Here is a 16,868-nt window from a genome sequence, read left to right as displayed (position 1 = left end):
AGAACCTACGTGCCTTGTACATCTGAGAATGTAATCCGATTGAACATGTTTTTATTTGACTTAAATTAAGAATGGTCATGTGCGCTGACAAGACACTACTCTGATGAGAGCGTCTGATTGTCCCAGTACAATTAGGCATGACATATTAACTGAATAGTTTTCATCAGACTAATCACCATGTCTTTGTCGGACTAGTCCCATTGAATCACTCATTTGCCTAAATATTGGGTCATTATTATAGCTGTGTACTTCTCGGACACAGTTTTAGGGTAATGACTTCCTGAGCGCGTGCGCGATAATGGCAGTACACCGGGAGTGTAGTGCTCTTTTATCCGCGCATGTGCTGTTCCGATTACGCTGGAATCAGGCACTATCAGGGCTTCTATAGACTGGAAGGACCCGTGGTTCCCGCGCTGGGTCCGGGAACATAAATTGGCTTAACTTAGTTGAGTTGGGTACCTCCCGGGGCGAGCTCTCTTAGGTTCGAGGTACCGACGGACAGGTAAGCCACTTAGCTTTTATAAACTCTGTTTGGGCAATGAATAAGTAATTATTGTTGACTCTGGCCTTATTATATGAATGTTGGCCAGTATGAGAGATTTAACTAGTAGTATGCTTTAGTTGTTGAAATTTCTCTCACATTCACCTCCCTTCACCTTGGAGGTCTGATCACTACTGCTCTTAGAACTGAGTACAAGAGTAGGACTTCTCATATTTACCTACACAAACTGTGACACTACTTTCTTATAAGCGTTCTGAACACACATGTAAAAAGCATGCAATCAAACTACAAGTAGTCTGACCTGGACCTGCCGGCAGCATTTACATTGAGCTGGTGCTAAAAAAATCACTGTATTATTGTACATTTGTGTATTTATTCACAAATGATTTGGTGAACCTATACTTAAGAATTTTTTGTGTTTTGTTCCGCAGTGCGGGGCATCCTTCCTGAGCAGTCTGTCAGGTTGAGGTGAGGCAAGGCTATTCTACTTTGGAGGGTAAGTCCCAGTTTGTTGTGACTAATTAGAATACATATAAGCTACTGACATTAACATGATGTACAAGTCACTAGCTACATATCCTAATGATGGTAATTTTGGTTTGGTTGCTCTCTCCTCTCTTATTACATACAGATACCCTGCGTATTACCTGAAAAGAAGAATACAGGAATACTAATTTTGTATACAATTATTTTTTTATTTTTTTCACAATTGTAGCAGCAGCAATCATTTAAGAACTGGTCCTGAAGACAGCCAACGATACAGGGATCTGATCAGTGGACTGAAACATGTTGACCTTAACGTTACAATGGTTATAAATCCATACCGCTGTACTGCTTTACAATTTAACCCTGCCAGATAGAGCACAAGAATAAAACGGATATTAGTGCATCTATCATAGACAGTTTTAAATATCACTCCTTTTTCACCTTTTTCACACGGCGCTGCAACCTCACAACAGCCAGCATTCTCTCATATGGGAATTAGCATCCATCCTTTTCCCCTAAAATGAATAAAAACATCTCTGAGCTCCATCATTAAAACAACAGGAAGTCCTAGCTCCCAGTGTCAACTAGGAATTCTTCGCTGGTAAGGAGGACCCATATGATGAAGCATGTCACCTTCGGGTGAGTGAGGGTTCTACTCCTTAAGGGATGATTCCCCTTATTGATTGACTTATCCTTTTTGAGAGAACACAAACCATAGTTTACCAATGTTTTTGAATAGACTCGAGGTGATTTATGTATGTATGATAGTTTAAATTGGGGAATCTTCAAACTTGTTCCCTTGGACCCCCAATCTACGGTTGTTGTTTGCAAATGTCAATCGCTAACTATTATTCTAACTCCTTCGATCACTTAGATTTAGGACTTAGTGCACAAGTGACAAGGATTTGGTAAGTCAAGGTGTACAGGTATAAGTCCTAAAGGTGAATACAATTCTGGAAGGATAGTTGGATTACCGGTTCAAGGTGTGAATGTTTATGGGCCCAGGTGAGTATGGTAAACTGAGCTGGTAATCCCGCGCCATCATCTACCTGACAGGGAGTTGATGTGTACTAGCAAGATAGCCGACACTGGGGACAGCTGTCTGAACCTATCACAACTACCCCATTTGCCTTTGTGCTACAACACCAGCCACCAGTGACAACTATCCTGCAAGTACACCACCCAGAATTGTCTGGACAACACTCTTCCTGGTGGTCTAGTTGGGCTGGGTGGGAGGATGAGTGTAAGTTTCACAAATACACTATAAACACTCGGCAGAAAGCAGATTTTTTTATCTCATTTGACTAAAGAGTAAAGGTACAAAATATATTATCTGTGTAGGCACAAAGTAAAGCAGTCACTCATTTGGCTCCTCACAGACATTCACTTGTGTATAATGAGATGAGAACAATAAGCACCTCACTCACACCATTCCCACAAACTTCAGGGTAAATAAACAGACTGTGAGTGTGTAGGCAGCCACACCTATGTGACTGCTAAAGACATGGACTCAGCCCAGCATACAGCCCTGAAAAATACCAACATTTGGAGCTAAATAGTACATAGGTCACCCTGAAAGTGCACATGTGGATAACACCAACCCACCTGTGTCACGAACCAGACAATGTCTTTGTGAACTAAACACAAGATGCCCATTTATGCACATAGCTGGACATGTTCATCAATCCCCAACTTGTCTGAATTACATTGCTATCTAAAAACAAAGACCAGCATCATGGATGAAGGAGGCCAATCTATGTACATTAACTAATCATTAGGTTCAGTAACCTAAGCATTGGGTATGATTTGAGGGGCAGTGGGCATTCAATTCAATCATTGTGTCATTTATGTGCCCACAGGCAAGATGGGTACCCCCGTAACTAGCCAGTCCCAGACTCTGGTCGACCAGGAGCTCTCCGGCATTGATGTCTCTCAACAGTCCTCATACGATGATGAACAACCTGGCCCATCAGGTTTGGTTGGCCCATTGCACCAGCAGTGGCTGCAACAGGATCCTCTGCAACCACTCCTGCCTCAGCTGACAACACTCAGCTAACCTCTACCCTGATGGACACAGCAGCCCGAGCTACCACCGACAGCACAGCAACATACGGCACTCTGGAGTTGGCGGACAACAACACCCCTGTCAATGAGGAAGGAGGCTCAGTGTTGACTGGTCCATCACCAACTGGGCCCGCCTGGGTGTGTTGGACTGGTGGGAGGAGCCGTCAAGCAGCTTGTGCTGCCGATGAGGATCACCCAAACCTCTTCCAGATAATCAACGGTTATGAGAGCTACAAGGGAGAATTTGGCCAGGTCTTAGTGATCCTCAGGAACATAGAACAGGTGCAAGCAGCCCAGAACAGATGTATGATGATACATCGCCAACCATAACAACGCAAGTAATTACCACGCTGTTAAATCGTAAAAGGCATTACATCGCACGCATTTACTGTGCATGCTGTTGCCACGCGATTGTAGTGTCTCTGCTGTTTTGGAGCATTACAACGCAGGTCACCAAATCGCCTGCTGTTACATTGTTCTTTTCACTGAGTTTATGAAGTCTCTGGGCCTTGTTGTTTGTAATCCTGGTTTTTAAAGTTTATGTAGTGTATAAATAAATGCCAACATACGCTCACCAATAGATTTGTTTAAAAATTTTCTCCATTATAACAATTAAAGCCTGTCTATTGTTATATGAAACTGAAGTTTTTTTGGGGGATCAGGAACACGGAAATTTATACATTTGAAAAGTATCAGCGCATGAAAAGACCGTCGTTGTAATGGGTGTTTCCCCCTAGTGCCGCCTCTAGAAATATGGTTGGAAGTTAATGAATTAGCATACTAGATGCGCAGGTACGCTGAACCCCATATTGTAATTACAATGTATGTGATTCACACTAAGCCCTTATCCTTAAAGGCACTGTGATTGCTGATTTTTTCCATGTCCCAGCACTCCTCTCCTTGTGTGGGCCCCAACCCTCCTGGGGAGAAGAGGCCTTGTTTACACAGAAGCTCCCGTAAACCTGCTACCCCTTGATGAAAGGGACAATGGTGGCAAATGAGAGGAGGCAGTCAGGATTCCCAAATGTCAATGTTTCCAGCATTTGCTAAACATTTTTGGGTAATATAGCAGGTGGGCACTGTCGCCTCGTTTTTTAAACTGCAGAATGATGAAAGGCTGAGACGGTTGACCCGGATGGGCACCTGTTATGATTGTAGCTGTGTGCCAGAGGGTGGTATGTTGCACAAGTGCTGTGCTAGAGGTGCTGGCGTTTTGATGCTGTGACTCATATTTGGCACTTGATGGCACATTGTATGCCAGGGCGGCTTAGGAACATAAACCGTGCATGGCACATTTAAACCCACCAGTGCTCTGTCAAGAACAGGGTCATTCCTTGGACTGCCCTGTCTGCATTCTGAAGTATTTTATCCAGACACCAGTGTAGAGAGCATATTTATCATCTTTCATACCATACGCCATTGCAGCGATCACACTATGCACTATTCAGTCCACATACAACTTTAGTGATCACATTCTGCACCATTCACCACCTTTCAAGGAACTCCAATTTCCGTAGACCCAAGAACTTGACGGTCCTGAGGAGAGCCCTACAACCAGGGGGCTCGAAAGGCGTCGACCATGAGTGGCCATTTGTCAATAATATGGATAGTGGGACTGTGTTAGGATAACAAGAATTGATTTCCAACTGTATTTTTTATAACAGAATCACAGTAGAATACCAAGTAGGGTACATTAATTTGACGCTGAAACATTTTGTTTTTGGCAAAGGGCCATAATTGTATGTTTTTTTGTTTTGTTGTTTATATTTATGCACGTGTGAATGTGGAGTGATTGTGACTAGTCAATAGTGTGGAGTGGATGTGTTGTAAATATGTACAGTCAATATTTGTCTTCTTAAAATTTGATGTTCTTTTGTACACTGTTATTCATGCACCTTTAAAAAAAGTTCTCTCAAAAAACAAAAAGCTAAAAGTGACTAGTGAACTAAATAAATAAATAAACTAGTGACGTTAGACAAAACGTACTCGTTATGTTTCATTCATATAGGGGTCACCAAAAAAAGTTTGTAAGGTAGTTCCAGTATTGGCATTTGTGTTGTTTTTTCCTCATTTCTGACTTAGCCTTGCTGGGTGATGAGTCAAGACCCTGTGTTGTTCATATGGTTTCTTAAATCAAGCGGCGTTCTATGCATGGCATATTGCATATTGCGGAGCTCAGAGTGCATTTGTGAATTAGAAGGTTGCTTTGTGATTCACCTGATACCTTATGAATTACACACCGCATACCATTTTGAATGACCATGTATGTGCATTTTTGGTATGAGTTATATTATTTTCACCAATAAATATATGATTCTTGCCCTTCTTATCAATCATTGCCAATGCCATCTTCCGTGGCTCCGTAACGGAGCAGTTCACGACCTAATTAATGTCATTGCTGCGTTTGCGTTGTAATCTCATGTGATGGAAATGTCATTGCGCAGTTATAGCATGCATTGTACATGCATGCGATGCAAAGGATCCTGCGATGTAAAAGTTGCGTTGCGATGGCACCGCATCCAATTACCATCGTTGTAATGGGTGTTTCCCCCCAGAACCAATGTCTGGACACTTTCATGACAAAAATAGATGAAATGACTGCGGTGCACTGGGATATTGTCACCTGCCTCTGCCAGATCGCAAACAACCTGTGCACACCTCCCTGTGTACCCACAACATCTGGTGCCTCAACATCTGCCCAAGCCATAAGGAGGGAAATGGAGTCTGGCGGAGAGTCCCCAGCATCCCAGTTGCCTGCAGCTGAGGGTTCCCCTGCAAAACGTGGGAATGGTCATCCGAGGAAGAATCCCTGAAAGACAGATGACTGTGAGCCATTATGAAAATATTTATGTTAATTGCAGCACATGACGGACCTGCAATTAACAGGAATACTTTTATAAATGCCCACAATCAGCCCACCGCCATGCTCTATTAAGAAAAGAAATGCATCAAGCCCAAAAGCACAATGTGTAAAGCACACATCGTGCTTTTGGGCTTGATGCATGCCTTTTTTCAATAGATCATGGCTGAGGGCTGATTGTGGGCATTTATAATCAAGGCTCATCGTTGTGACATAAGCCTTTCGCTTCTTGCACGCAGCTTTGCTCAATCGCCTCTAGGTAGAGTTTGCAATCCAACCCCTTCCATTTTCCATGCTATACTTGACTACAGCAATCCAAGCATCCATACCCAACCATATTGTTTATTTCCCTCTCCAGGACCTGGATGGGCTGCACTGAGCTCGGTTTCTGCAAAATCAAAGAGTACTCTGCACTTTCACGATTCATACTCTGTTGTCCTACTCACCGACGCTAGTCTTTCCCTTTTTTCTGATGGCAATATTTAAAAGCCCCTTAGGGTGCACAGGTCAGCTAACCCCTCTCACAAAGCAAGGTTAGGTGTTTCACTACTCAAAGGTGTCAAGAGACTGTGTCATGTTTGACTCATTTAACCACTTTTTATGCACCATCACTTTGCACATTGGACATTTAAACTGCAGCTCGAAAAGTGAAACTGCAGTTCCAATATGCAACATGGTGTAGGTTAAAAAGTCAGAACTAATAGAGGTGTCACACATAATCAAGGGCTGTACAGAAGTAAAACTTTAAATAACAGACACCCTTTCGAACTAAAAGAGGCAGGAACATTAAATAAGCACATGAGTCACCAGGATCTGAGAGAGTGGAAAAGAGGGAGAGAGAATGAAAGAGAAAATTGGTGTACTAAGAAGGGGGACAAAAGGCAGAGGGTCAGAGGGGTCAGAGGGGAAATGGTTTAGATAAGGAGGGAGGAAGGAGAGTGATAGAAGAGATAAAGTGTTTAGATAAGGAGGGAAGAAGAGGAGTGAGAGAAGAGAGAAAGGGTTGTGGGAGAGCTGGGAAAATGGGATGAGGTTGAAGATTTAGCGGGTAAGAGATAGGTTCCTCTTGACCAAGAAGTAGCTCCAGTCTTGTTCAATCTTGATCAAGTCATTATACAAAGTTCAGGGGCTTCAGCTCTCATAGTTATACCCCTCAATGGCTTTGAAGTCTTTGTGTTTCATGGGGCACTGACCCCTGTGCAAACTAGTTCGGGGTGCCTCCCTGCCAGTGACACCTTTTTCCTCTGGTTAGTGGGGGGTCTGGATTTTTAATCACTCAGCAGGAGATGGGACAATTGTTTTATAGCGGCAACCCAGACCTCTTCGCCACTAGAGGCTACTCCTTCCCTACACTCCAGATGCAGGTCAGCCTGTTGCTGTCTTACCACCTCCCCTGGCTCAAGACATTCCCCAGATCCTATCGCTTTCAAATCCAGACAGTCAATCCACAACTAGGCAGAGACACACAGAAATGTTAAAACACAAAAACCCAGCCACTTCTAAAAGAGTGGCTAATAAACACACAATGCAAAAACCACCTCCATAGAAAGATGTGTTATTGCATTGTGAGTTCAGGCATACTAAACTTCACCTTTCCTTCTTAAGACTTTGGCTGGAAAACATATTACACAGCCTTCCAATTCTATCCTATGGGCAAGATGGCCTTTCAACAGTGACAAACGAAATGGAGGTGATTTTGCTGTCAGGACATGGTACACACCTTAGTACATGTCCTACCTTTCACATGCACTGCACCCTGCCCAGGGGGTACTTTGGCCTTCCATAGGGGTGTCTGATGTGCATAGAAAGGGAAGGGTAAGGTTTGGCAAGTGGCTGCAATTGCCAGAACACCATGGCAGTCTAACAGACTGCGAGCAGGCCCTGCAAGGCAAGCCTCTGTTCCCTTTTCAAGGCTACTTCGGGGGGGGGGGGTAGTACAAATAGTGCTGCAGGCCCACTAGTAGCATTTGCATTACCAGCCCTCGCACACATAGTGCACTTTACTAGGGACTTTCCTAGTGAGGCAAACATACCAATCATGGACAACCAATTACCATTACACTTTAAACAGGGAGCACTTGCACTTTGACACTGTTTAGCAGTGGCAAAGTGTCCAAAGCCTCTAAGTTGGCAAAACATAATCTATCACATCTTCAAAAATAGAGGAGCTAGAGGAAAAAATTGGGGTAATCACGCCAAGAAATGCCAGGTCTAACACTGGTGTTTATACCTACTGTGTTCGTTTTGGAGCTCTTCTTCTTCCCCTCAACAGTGTGACTCTCCACTAGTGACAACTGTCCGTCTCACCGCTGTCTCCTGACTGCACAATGCAGCAGTGCACTCTCCCTTGCCCAGTGGACTCGAGTCAGCTGTCCCGGGCTGCTTGGAAATAATTTGCCGGCGTGGCCAATAATTTAGCTCCTACGCCCCCTGACAGAGCAGGCAGCATGGACAGGCCTGAGCATCATCACGCTTTATATGTTGTGCTTTTAAACGTGCTTCATTTCTTTTAGGTAACTCGTAGGTTAGAAATCTCTGCTTAGCCTAGTGTGCTGCCCGGCTGATATTTTGTTGCTTTTTTTTTCTCTGCATCCAGATAAATAATACAACAAGTAACATTGCACCTACAGCAGTAGCATCTTATGATGGTACCACCATTGGAGTCTTGTGCTTTTCTAAACTCGGTGTACTTGCCTGTATAACCAATCCATGTTATGGTGTGTGTATCCAATTGCAAACCTGCCTTGAGACCGTTAACGTGGTGCTGTATGTGTGTAAATGCACCATCTTTTCAATTTTTGGATCAAAAGTTCAGAGTGATATTTGGCGCTGCATCCACACGCGCTATCTGGTTCCTGTCGCACATAGCCGTGGCTGCAGTGCACAGAGACCCTACACTGCCGCACACAAAGGAAAAAAAATAGAGGGAACATTGATGGTGACTGTTTCCTACATTGCTGTTGGCCCATGAATTTTTCTCATTCCTGATGGATTTTGTCTCCAAGTATTTCACTGAGGACTGAGACACATCAACTTCTAGGTTGGAGTGAGAATCACTGAAATCATTACTGTGTGGCTGGGTCTGTTGTCTGGGCCAATATCCTTAGGGCTTTCATAGAGGCATCACTATGTCATCAATAGACTGCGGTTCAGTTGCAGGCTGTGATGTTAGCCATGCTGACAGTTGCTCAAACACACCACAACCATCTGATTGAGCAACAGAATTGCTTTTACTTTGCAACATGACAAGCTGTGATGAACACATTGTGGGATAAGTCAGGGCAACTAGCGTCCTGTCTCCTCTGTTGCTTAACAACAACCCAGTAGATGTTGTTGATTATTGATCACCTGCCACAGGTGCACACTAGTCAGGCAACCATTCATGAATCCTTCACAATGTATTGTTGTGGCATATACATTCACCCTTTTATTCTGAATACATGGTAGACGTTTCCTGATTCTTAACTGGATTGAATCTACCTGAACTTGATCTGGCAGTTCGTGCAGTCATCAACACCCCGTTGTCTGGTACAAGAGATACTCAGAGTGATTCTGCACCCTGCCATGTTGACCACTCATGTGTAGGACATCCTCTCACCCATAAGAAAGAGGAGATTAGTGATAAATCTACCCTAGGATTTCCAGTCAGGGAAAAAGAGGCAGTTGCAAATGAATTCCCCATGAGATAAATCCCTAGAGGAGGATACGTACATGTTCCTTGGAGTAGATAGGATATATTGTCGTTTACAAATGATTTTCCTAGATTGAGAGAAAAACCAGTGGAATAGTGTCGACAGGTGGATCGATTTGTGAAAGTTTCAAAAGTACTATGGGTTGATTTGGATAGATTATTTGACATAGTTGTGCCAGCAGACCTATGGACTGAAGGTAAAATATCTGTAGATTGGCCAAGAGAAGAGTACCCCCGAGACAAAGTGACAGGTGCCCCATCACCAGATGTAATGCGGACATATGAACAAGTGATTGTGTTTTTGAAGAATAAAATTCCACCAAAAGAGACAGACTGGGTTAAAATAGATAGGACAACCCAAAAGCCGAAAGAATCTGTACATGCATTTTATGAGAGAATATTATTGGTGTTTAAACAGTACAGTGGATATGAAAAATTGAGTGAGAAAGACATTAGTCATTTTGTATATAGATTTGTGTATGGATTGAGACCAGAATTCGGAGACATGATCCGACACACCCTAATAGGGTGGCAGTCGAGCACAGTTGATGAAGTGTTGAGAAAGGCCAAATATTGCAGTGAAGAAATTGCAGGGGCGCCGCACACTTCTTGAGAATGTGAGAAAGGGAGCAGGTTGTATCAGTATGCCTCCGTTCTAAAACACGGCAGTTGCATATTTAAAATGTGCATTTGTGGGCTCCAATAAAGGCACGTGCTAAGTGGGAATGTCTTGCGGGGGAATTTCGGAAAGCAGCACCTGTCAGTGTCGTGAATGGCTTGGACCAGCAATTGACGTGTTGCCGTGCCAGGCACAAACATTCACTGATTTTCGAGCATGCAGCTAGTCCGTGACAGGTGGAATTCTCGTCAGGGGGAATTGCACCTTATCTGCATGCATATAAACCTGCTATTTTGTTTTCTCCTCCCGGGAACCGTATTCAAATTTGCAAAAAACATTTTCTTACACCTCTTTATGGGGTGCTTAGATGCCCATTAGACCCAAATGCACACATCTGCTATACTTTGCTGGCACTAACCGTAGGTACGTAATTGAGTGGGAAAATCCACTGGGAAGGGCTGTGAAAGTTCAATAGCTTGCCTGTGAATCATCTCACCTAAGGATACCCCTCTTTCTACCCCTCAACCCTAAATGCAGAAAGGTAGTAATGTTCCACTTGTTATGGAATTGCGCAAATGCTGGGTGAGATATGAGACAGTAGGAAATACAATTTGTGATTTTGTGTTTCATACTGATCGAAACTTTGTAATCTGTTTGAGAGAGCGCCATTTAAAGTGAAATTTGTAGGGGTGCAGCATATGTACAAGTAGTCAGCACCCGCATATATAGAGGCCTGTTAATCATGTTTAGATGCAGTGTATGAAAGAGTACTAAAGTAAATTGGTATCAGAAAATGTGCAGAGCCAACGTTACAAAGTGCAATCCATGCTTGCTGAAAATAGATGCTTTTAAAATGAAACCTTCTTCTTATGCAACGTGTGTTTAGCAATGCAATTGAACTTGAGATCTGCTTTATCTGAAACGTAACGGTCTACACGTATATATAATGATTTGCTTAAAGTAGAAAATGCATTTGCTGTTTAAGGTTGGAGGCCTAGCGAACTAAGAAGAAGGAATGCCAATGTAAAGCGTTGGGCCTATAAAACAAGCTGTGGCCTAGTTCCTTTGGAATTGGTGTAGGCCTGTTGGAGAATGCCTTGCTTGACATTTAACTGTAGAAATGATTTATAAATGAACCTTTATAAAATGTTGCAATATCTGTAGACTGTGAGTTACTTGCGTGTATTCCTTTGCAGGCGCCTCATCGAGCAGATAGTAGAGTAGAAGGGCCCATTGTGTGTGTGGGTTAGGATTCTAGACCTAGACATGGAGGAGTAGACCCGGAATTCAAGGAGGCAACTTGAAAGGATGAAGAGCCTGAGACCCAAGGACGGCTGAACGGACACAGATGGATCCACGCCATGTGGAATTTTACAGAACCCAACACCTTCTAGAGGGGCGTACCTATAGGCGTGTCATTAACATTGTGGGGTTTCGTATTAGGGACAGCACCCCGAGGGTGGGGACAGAGCAGATGGCTGAGGAGCTAGAGAGAGCGGTCGCATGGGCAAGGAGTTTAGCAGCGGTGATGGAAACTCTAGTCTAAGGGGAAAGGTGGCGAACTTCTTAGGAAGTCTCCACAGCTGACACCTTTTGGTTAGGTCGGGCTATTGTTGAGTAGGGATGTCATCTAGCATAGAGTAGGGACAGACTAATCTGAATTAATGTCTTATATCCTGATGAGTACCAGAACTCAAGTCATAGCTATTCTGTTTAGTTTAATGATTCTGGAGTTGATTCTCGTTTTGTTCATTAGCCGGTTGAGACTTTTCCGTAGGATTATGTTTGTATTAGTATCGGTTTATCTTTTGAACCTCTTGCTGAGGTGCCTGTATCTTCAGTTATTTTTGGTTATGTAATAAACCTTTTAAATTCAGTCTTTAGTCAGTGGTTCTTTGGGGAAAGTATTTTGGTATCTTGAATTTGAACTGTTTAGCTGTGATTAGATTACCTAAATTCACTCTATGACAGGTAAAAAGGTCCAGCCGACCTGTGACGGGATTCTGGAGAATGGTAAGCAGACTCTAGAGGTGAAATCCCGCCTTTTCAGTTGGTAGCAGTTTAGGATGGTTTCTCTTCTGGAGTAAGGGTAATCTAGAAGTAGGTTGAGATTTCCCCGAGGCCTATAGAGAAGAACATGAAGAGTGTCCAGAGAGTCACGGACGGAGGATGGCGTTCCATGAAAACTGACGGAGAGTAACAGTGCGGCAGAAAGCAGCAGGTCGGAGGAGAGTGAGTATGAAAAGGGTCATGCGTTGCTAGATTGCGGTGTTATGTTGTGTCATTGTGTTGTAATGTCTTGCGGAGTTGAATGCCTGTAGTGTGAAAGGAGATCAGGTTGTGAGCGCGCGCAACCGGTGAAAATCTTAAACTCAAGGAGAGCTTAAGTGGTTCGGGTGTATCGAACATCCAAAGTAATTGTCGACTGTTGTGAAAGGGGGTCATGAGGTACCATTGATCCCCCGAAGGAGTGTGTGGGTAACGGACGCTGGTCGGAAGTTACCGGGTGTTGAACAGTTGAGGTGATTGTCTGTTCTCTCGCGGACAGGCATTTGCCGGGAAAGGTGACAATTACAGTTAGACTGTGGCCGTACAGTCAAGGAAGTGGTTGCTTGGTCGGAAGTAATCATTTCTAGTGTATGATTGGGACGCATGCGTGACCGGCGAGACATCGGAGAAAAGAGGGGAACTGCTGCGAAACGGAGGCGAGTGACGTCAGAAGGAGCCGCGCTGTGATAGGACGGTTAGTGTGAAGCCGCGCTGTGATAGGACGGTTAGTGTGAAGCCGCGCTGAGATTGGTGGATTGTCATCGGGAAGTAAACGAGGGTTGTAAACAAGGAAACGTTGTGGGTTTCATCATGAAATGTTTTAAAGTATTGCGGAAATGTTTCAAAGGAGAAAACAAGACAGAACCTCGGGGCGGGGAGGAGGCTCCACCCGAGGATACTCCAGCCTATTATATGGCAGCGAATGTTGGGTTGCATACCATATTGTGGCTTGATAATTGGTGTAAGATGACAGATGGAAATGAGGAATTGACTTTTCCTAAATATGGAACGTTTAGACTAGAAGTGTTATACCAGTTGAAAGCGATTATGGCTGCATTGCGACCTTTGCCCAGACCAACACAGTTTGAAGCGCTAAATGCATGGATCAGGGCAGCCCACGACAGGAACAGAGACAGGAGACAGGAAAGAGTAAAACGATCGGTGCAGGCTGCTGAAGTCCCGGCTGCTAGCGACCTTTGTCACGACCTGTGCCCGGGTGACTGGGTATTCGTGAGAAAGCACGTGAGGAAGAGCTGCCTGGATGTACGCTGGAGAGGACCTTTCCAGGTGATACTCGTAACCACTACTGCCGTGAAGTGTGGCGGATTGCCGAATTGGGTCCATGCTTCTCACACCCGACGAGCTCCAGCACCTGAAGAAGGAACAGCTCCTCTCGTGGATGAGAACAATAACGACGAAGAGGATCCGAAAGAGGGAACAAGTCAAGCTATGGGGGTGCCGGTGGAAGTTGGGAACTCCCCTGATCAAGCTGTGTATGATCACGACGACAGTGACACTGAATCCGCCCCAGAAGAAGGAAGTGGCGGAGAAGGTGATCAGAGTACAGAAGAAACTGATGGGGAAGACGAACAGGGAGTGCAAACAAGAGGCCGGCGAGCAAGAGGTGCAGAAGCTCATTGGCCCGAAAGACGGAGGCAAATGAATGTGAGATTGGCTTCTGAAAGAGAACTTGCCCCTGTGTCCGAAGAGTCCGATTTGGAAGGGGAAAACGAAGGAGCTGCGCAGAGTGGTCCGAGAAGGTCAAGCAGGGTGCGAGTACCGTGCCAGAGATATGCCACTCCAGAGTGGACCTATCCTTTCACAAATGTTAGGATTACCAATGCCAGGGGTACTGAGGTCCGGGAGGGTGAGGTCAGTGGAAGTGACCAGCACAATCCCCAATGTTAAGCTGCAAGTGGTGCTGTTGATACCTGGACTTGAAATTGAGGGTATCCTGACACTCACCATTCCTAATCCCCCTCTCCTAAGCAAGATACGTGATTTACTCCTGGAAAGACTGGTCTTTCCTACCTTTGTTCCGGACATGCCAGCCTATGATGTAGTTGTGCTTCGCATGGAACTTTTGGATTATGTGTTGCAGGCAATCGGATCAAGTATAATCATAGACTATTAAGAGCCGTGAACTGAACTTTGAACTTTTGAATTTGATTGACTTTGTGCTTTGCTTTGAAAAGAACTTTGAAAAGACTGTTGTGAGTAGCTGTTAAAACTAACCTAGAGCCGAGTGGAAGAAGAAGAAATTTAGGGACTTTCCACAGAGGACGGAGAAGGGTTAGGGCTGTCTGAAAAGAAGAACTGAAACAAGAACTTCTGTTGCCAGGTGTGGTTCAAGAAACTCAAGTAACAAAGAAAAGAGACTTTGGGTGCTTTCTGAGAACGAACTGCTTGAGCCGAGACCATGGCGCCTGGAAACCCGAATCGTAGAGCCAAGTGCATAGTAGGCACCCTTTTAGCAGGAGTGATTCTCCTTATAGTTATAGTAGTTTCAGTTTCCTATTTTGCACCACACGAACACGTAGAGAAGGCTGAGGGACACAGGCACCTGACACCCCTAGTCAGAAGGAAGAAAGGGAAAAGAGAGAAAAGGCTTTGCTAGCTGCAGAAAGTTGCAGGTTACATACAGATCTGTCTAAAGGAAATTTTGGGCAGAACGCATATGCAAAGCTGCTGTATGAATACATTGATGCAATGGATGCGAAAGACTGTTATGTGTGTATTCAATTGCCAGCTTCAGTAGATGAGGGTATTAGATACCATCACCTTCCATTGACATATGGAATTTCATGTAGTTTGTTGATTAGCATATTGTATGGTAGAAATCATTTTGAATATTATTTTTCTAATTATGATGCTGTGTTACCAGAAGTCCCAAAATACAAGCACTTGAATAAGTGGGACTATTATAAATCAGAAGACAGACTGGGATATTTTTTCATTCCCACACAAGAGCTAGACACCCCGTATGCACACCGACACAATTTGACTTGTTAATTGTCAGAGGTGGAAAAGAAATTCATTGAGCAGGTAGAAGACAGATACACGAAGCAAAAACAGTTGCGAGATTCAGGACAAGGAAAGGTAGATTGGACCGAAGAGGAGAAGAAGCATAAATCAAGAGAAAGTTATGGTCCAATAGCTCTAGATGAAGTACAGAAAGGGAAGTTGTGCCTTCACCGTCCACAGACTTATTATGAGAATGTGTATGTAGTTCATACCACGTGTGAACACACCTTTACGTTAGAGTACTATACAAAGGATTTCTTGAAGAGCGTGGTACAGGTGATCCCTACTGTATATTTTGTCTGTGGAAAGAATGCGTATGTGAGATTGCCAGAGAAGTGGTATGGAACGTGTTACCTAGCAATCATCTTTCCCAAGATTTACCATACTGAGGATTTTTCTCTCTTGGAGGGAGGGTCCCAAAGGAGGGTAAGGCGAGGAGAGAATGCTGGAGCAATTATTGGAGATGTGTTTGGAGCAGCGATACCTATGTTGGGAGTCATTTTGAATGACATAAAGATAAGGCGGTTAGCAACTGTGGTGGATGAACTGTCAATGAATACAGCCAAGTCATTAGTGTTGGTCGAGGGTGAGATGTTGTCGATAAGGACGATGGTTTTACAGAACCGTCTTGCCCTAGACGTCATCCTAGCAAAAGAGGGCGGAGTCTGTAAACGTTTGAAGATTCAGGAATGCTGCACTTATATACCAGACAACTCTAAGGATCTGGAGACATATATAAGCAACATTACTGCAATCCACTATGAGATTGAGGACTTGACCCAAGAGAATGCATGGGAGACCATTGGCAAGGGATTTGGGAAGGTTGGAAACTGGTTTGCCAACCTAGGAAAGGGTTTTCTTGGATTTGTACTGAGACCCCTTATCATAGCAGTGGCATGTGTGATTGCCTTGTGGGGTTTAGTGAGGTTGTACAAATGGTACAAGTCGAACAGGTTGGCAAGATCAATGAGAGTGCAAGAGATACAAATGGAAAGGCTGCAAGACCATCAGTACCGCAGTTTGAGAGCATTGGAGATGCTCAAGAGGGGAAAAATGGCCACGAGCTCTGTTTAGTTTAGTTCTTACCCTGAGGATGATGTGAGGGTGGTGATGACACGGGTCATTAAAGGGGGGAACTGAGAGCGCTATTTAAAGTGAAATTTGTAGGGGTGCAGCATATGTACAAGTAGTCAGCACCCGCATATATAGAGGCCTGTTAATCACGTATAGATGCAATGTATGAAAGAGTACTAAAGTAAATTGGTATCAGAAAATGTGCAGAGCCAACGTTACAAAGTGCAATCCATGCTTGCTGAAAATAGATGCTTTTAAAATGAAACCTTCTTCTTATGCAACGTGTGTTTAGCAATGCAATTGAACTTGAGATCTGCTTTATCTGAAACGTAACGGTCTACACGTATATATAATGATTTGCTTAAAGTAGAAAATGCATTTGATGTTTAAGGTTGGAGGCCTAGCGAACTAAGAAGAAGGAATGCCAATGTAAAGCGTTGGGCCTATAAAACAAGCTGTGGCCTAGTTCCTTTGGAATTGGTGTAGGCCTGTTGGAGAA

This window comes from Lissotriton helveticus, chromosome 8 (genome assembly GCF_964261635.1).
Source record: "Lissotriton helveticus chromosome 8, aLisHel1.1, whole genome shotgun sequence".
NCBI lineage: Eukaryota > Metazoa > Chordata > Amphibia > Caudata > Salamandridae > Lissotriton > Lissotriton helveticus.
Note: the sequence above shows the minus strand (reverse complement) of the source record.